The 5,183-nt window shown below is 35.3% G+C and overlaps 1 protein-coding gene across 1 annotated transcript in view; it reads right to left on the reverse strand.

The window, feature by feature from the left end:
* The window catches only part of LOC111831497, an 11,400-nt gene extending 6,315 nt beyond the window's left edge, over positions 1 to 5,085 (reverse strand). Inside the window, exons 1-4 of the mRNA XM_023786016.1 lie at positions 5,003 to 5,085; positions 4,883 to 4,924; positions 4,682 to 4,759; positions 4,403 to 4,582 (exon numbers count right to left, since the gene is read on the reverse strand). The gene's annotated coding sequence lies outside the window, so the exon portion shown is untranslated. The remainder of the gene's footprint in view (positions 1 to 4,402; positions 4,583 to 4,681; positions 4,760 to 4,882; positions 4,925 to 5,002) is intronic.
* Positions 5,086 to 5,183: the final 98 nt, after the last annotated feature.

The following is a 5,183-nucleotide window of genomic DNA, read 5'->3' on the forward strand; positions in this document are numbered from 1 at the left end:
AAACAGAGAAGCAAGGAGACAATGAATCAAAGAAACAGAGAAGCAAGGAGACAATGAAACAAAGAAACAGAGTAGCAAGGAAACAAGGAAGAAGACAATGAAACAAAGAAGCAATTATGAATATGTATGCATGTTTGAATGCAAGTGAACAAGTAAATATGCAAAGAATCAAAGAAGAATATAAGAAAACAAGTAACAACAACACGCAAGGAACTAAGGAATGGTGACAAACAAAAATTGAGGAAACCTCTGTGGTATCCTCCTCCGTATACACCACCACGACGTACTCCTTCACTGTCACATCCTTTACTTCATCTTCATCTCCTGCGAGAAAAGAGACAATCTGTTACAAACAAATGCACCAGGTTTAACGAAAATAATACTTACCAAGTTCCAAATCTTCTTTGCTGATATTAACCAACTTCTTTTCTTTGTAGATTTGTAAATTCTGAATTGCAACCTCATCAACCAAGTATAGAACCTACCATTCGAAAAGCCAGCAGTAAGAAAACAAATCAAACCAGAATCATGTGCCAAGACAATATCTTTTCAAGATGAAAACCTAAGCTTGAAGCATATACCTCGATGTCTTTTTGGACTTGGCCCTCTTTAAGCTATCGGTTGCAAGGTAGTAGATCGCCTTTTGGTTCTCTCGCATGTTCTCGATATATTCATCCAAGCTTGTCAAAGGTTTTCCTAATGAGACCCTTTCTCATGATTCTTACCTGAATATTATCAAGAAAATAGTTTAGATAGGAGGTGAGATTCTTATATAATCAACATTTGTATTACTACTAACTGTTGACCACTTACAATCCTGCTTTCTTGGAGAAATTTCATTGGAAACGTTAAAAGGAAGATCATCTGAGTCCACCACACCCTTCACAAAGTTCAAGTATCATGGGAACTGCGTATAGATTACGAAACATGGTCAGACAAAAATGTAACCAGGGGAAATCCATAGAGAGTTCTACAAAAGAAAGAACTAATATATACACAAGACTCACAGGTTCTCCATCAAAATCGTCAGAGATAAACACACGCTTCACGTAAAGTCGAATGTTCTTTGCCTTAGGGGTTTTCACATCCTCGTTGTTACAAAATGCTCCTGGACTCAACCTCACCCTTTGATATTCAAGACAATATAACAAGTAAGCACAAGTCGGAGAATTTATAAATTGACATGTATGCATGTAAATAGTGTATAAGGAGAAGGACATCTGTTGTGAAGTGCGTGTGAGCAAGTGGATCCAAGAACTCAATGGAAGCTTTTTTGTAGAACTCATTGTACTCTTCTTTTTCCACTTCCTATTCAAAGACACAAACTAATCAGCAAACATTTTAAACGAAGACAAAACACACTTTAAAGCTATTAGGCTTACCCATAGCGGTTTTGTCTCGTTGGCTAGTTCCCAATCCCAGTACTTCTCAATTTTAGTTGTCTTCTTTTTCTTTGGCTCACCCTAGAAACGAACAAGTAACAAGAAATCAACTTAGCAAACAAAATTCTAAGACAGTACTTGGTTTTGGAGATCTTATACAGACAATTAAAAACCATAAAAGTCTTACCTCTTCTCCTTCCTTCACTGGTTCTTGTCCCTAGAAACGAACAAGTAACAAGAGATCAACTTAGCAAACAAAAGTCTAAGACAGTACTTGGTTTTGGACAGCTTATACAGACAATTAAAAACCATAAAAGTTTTACCTCTGCTCCTTCCTTCACTGGGTCTTCCTCTTCAACTTACACCGAGTAACAAAGTTTTAAAACACATAAGCAACGTGAATACACTGTTATAGTTAAAAAAAAAGCTGACATCCTCACCTCTATAGTCCTTGATTTCTCCTGCCATGTATAGATGGGAAACCCAACAAACTGAGAGTAATTCTTAACAAGATTCTTGATCCTCGTAGAATCCGCAAATTCTTACTTATCATCGTCCTGCACCCCGGGAGTAAGCAGTCAACTAAACTATATAGATCAAATGTAAGAATACTTGAATAGAGAATGTTTTCAGGGTCTGTTTCTTCTTTGATCACATATGAGCTACTATCAGCTACCGATTCCCAAACATATTGCTTGTCAGATTTAGGGCTTTTGATGGACACAATAATCTGAAAAGTAGAAACAATTATCAGCCCACTCCTCAGAACAGTTACACTAACCAAAAGACACTAACAACAAAAGTTAAAAGTCTTCACCTTTCCAGCCAAAAGTTAAACCCAAAACAGTCTATAAATGAAATAGTGTACCATCAGTGAGATTACCCTATGCATTAAAAATAATTACGAGATCAAATAAATGACAACTTACAAGTGGAGTTCTCTTGTTTTAACTCCAAGGTGAGACTTCTACCACTGCTTATAGATTTTAGAAATGATAAGGTTTAATAACAAACAACATTGAAAATGGCAGATAGATTAGCTAATTTGTGGTGGATCATACTATAATGTACTCAAACATTCATTTCAAACTATAAAATAGAAGAGAATAAAAGGTTCTTAGTTCTTTTACCTTTTAGTGTCATATGAAGAGATGTTAATATTTCATTCATCAGAGGCTTCCTACTCCAGAAAAGAGGCAAAGAGCTTTCCACAATATGCTGATAGTTTAATCATCCTACACCTCGAGAAGTTGCATTCTGTCACATAAAAAACAAAAGAAAACTGAGAATATAAGCAAGGCTATTGACTACGAAGAAGCCGAGAATAATTGGTATAAACCTAACATTGTAAAGCAGATATATGATAAGCTAACTTGTAGTGGTCCATGTTCGTAAATTTCAAAGTATTGAAACACTAAAGACCTTTTTACCTTTTAGTTTCAGTTATACCTTATCTGATTTGGTATAGAAACTATGACATCAAATCAACCTGTTGTATATTTTGGGGAAAACACGTACTCAAACCTTGTGCCAGAGATATGCGGTAGTCCCGAGTCTGGTTGCGAGTAGACTAGACTCAATGTCGCAAACCCTGAAAACTTAAAACCAACAAATAAAATATCTAGAGAGAAGAATGATCATAGAACCTGATCTTTGGTCTTTCAAGTAAGTTTCTGAGAGGCTGGTATAAATAGATATGGTCTATGTGGCAGAAAGAGTAATGAGGACGCGGAAATTTTCTTGACAGATCATGCTCAAGAGTCTCCATTCTGTAAAGTAGTATCACTATCAAAGCAAAATAGATAATTCTATATATGGAACATTAGACTGAGACAGTTAGTGAGCAAATAAGCACGCAAGTTAAGGATGGTAATGAAACAATGGATGACGAAATAAAAGAAGGAAGCAAATAAGTAAATAATGGAGGCAGAAAAGAGGGTAGCAAGTAGCAGTTATGAAAGTGTACAATCAATGGAGCAAAGAAGCAATGAAACAAGGAAGAAGACAATGAATCAAAGAAACAAAGAAACAAGGAAAAAGACAATAAATCATAAAAACAGAGAAGCAAGAAAACAAGGAAGGAGACAATGAAACAAAGAAACTGAGAAGCAAGGAGACAATGAATCAAAGAAACAGAGAAGCAAGGAAACAGGGAGGAAGACAATGAATCAAGAACCAGAGAAGCAAGGAGACAATGAAACAAAGAAATTGAGAAGCAAGGAGACAATGAAACAAAGAAACAGAGAAACAAAGAGACAAGGAAGAAGAAAATGAATCAAAGAAATAGAGAAGCAAGGAGACAAGGAAGAAGAAAATGAATCAAGAACCAGAGAAGCAAGGAGACAATGTAACAAAGAAACTGAGTAGCAAGGAAACAAGGAAGAAGACAATGAAACAAAGAAGCAATTATGAATGTGTATGTATGCATGTGAACAAGTAAATATGCAAAGAATCAAAGAAGAATATAAAAAAACAAGTAATAACACGCAAGGAACTAAGGAATGGTGAGAAACAAAAATTGGAGGAAGCAAGTAAAAATAGTTAACAAAGATCCATAACTTCTGTGTATCCTCCTCCTCCGTATACACCACCACGACGTACTCCTCCACTGTCGCTTCCTTTTTGACGATCAAGCACTTCTTTCTATCACATTCATCTTCCCGATAAGATCATCTAAAGTAATTCAAGATATCAACATAACATGCACAAACTTATTATCCATCAAATATGTATCCAACTAAAATCCAACCAAAATTCTAAAACTACAACACCTTACTCCCAATTAATTCAAGAAATAAAAATAAACCTCTAAACTAAGTTAAACCTCATTATTGTTTTTTGACACAATCTTATTACTCTAGTTTTTTATGAATTTTTTCACCTTTTCTTCCATATAAACGTTTGTTTTTTTGATGAAATTTTGTTTTCAATATTTTTTGGTTTACTAAGGAAATTTGTTTTGACCCCCCATAACTAATATTCTGCCTCTGTATTAACCTTGCTTTTGCTAATATACTAACCTTTCCATATTAGCTGACCACCCGAATTTGCCCGAGACAAACACACAAGAAGAAGAGCTCAAACGATTTGAGACTTGGACTTTAGCAACTTTTTCATCTGAGTTGCTGTTTTATCCAGTCACAGAGAAGGTTAAACTCTTCTTTAGCTTCCCTTTCCTTTACTTCATATATCTTCATCTCCTGCGAGAAAAGACAGAATTTGTTACAAACAATTTGCACGAGGTTTGACGAAAATAATACTTACTAAGTTCCAAATCTTCTTTACTGATATCACCCAACTTCTTTTCTTTGTAGGTTTGTAAATTCTGAATTGCAACATCCTCGTTGTTACAAAATGCTCCTGAACTCAACCTCACCCTTTGATATTCAAGACAATATAACTAGTAAGCACAAGTCGGAGAATTTATAAATTGACATGTATGTAAATAATGTCTAAGGATAAGGACCACTGTTGTGAAGTAAGTGGATCCAAGAACTCACTGGAAGCTTTTTTGTAGAACTCATTGTACTCTTCTTTTTCCACTTCCAATTCAAAGACACAAACTAATCAGCAAACATATTAAACGAAGACAAAACACACTTTAAAGCTATTAGGCTTACCCATAGCGGTTTTGTCTCGTTGGCTAGTTCCCAATCCCAGTACTTCTCAATTTTAGTTGTCTTCTTTTTCTTTGGCTCACCCTAGAAACGAACAAGTAACAAGAGATCAACTTAGCAAACAAAAGTCTAAGACAGTACTTGGTTTTGGACAGCTTATACAGACAATTAAAAACCATAAAAG

This window comes from Capsella rubella, unplaced genomic scaffold (genome assembly GCF_000375325.1).
Source record: "Capsella rubella cultivar Monte Gargano unplaced genomic scaffold, Caprub1_0 scaffold_93, whole genome shotgun sequence".
Taxonomy (NCBI): domain Eukaryota; kingdom Viridiplantae; phylum Streptophyta; class Magnoliopsida; order Brassicales; family Brassicaceae; genus Capsella; species Capsella rubella.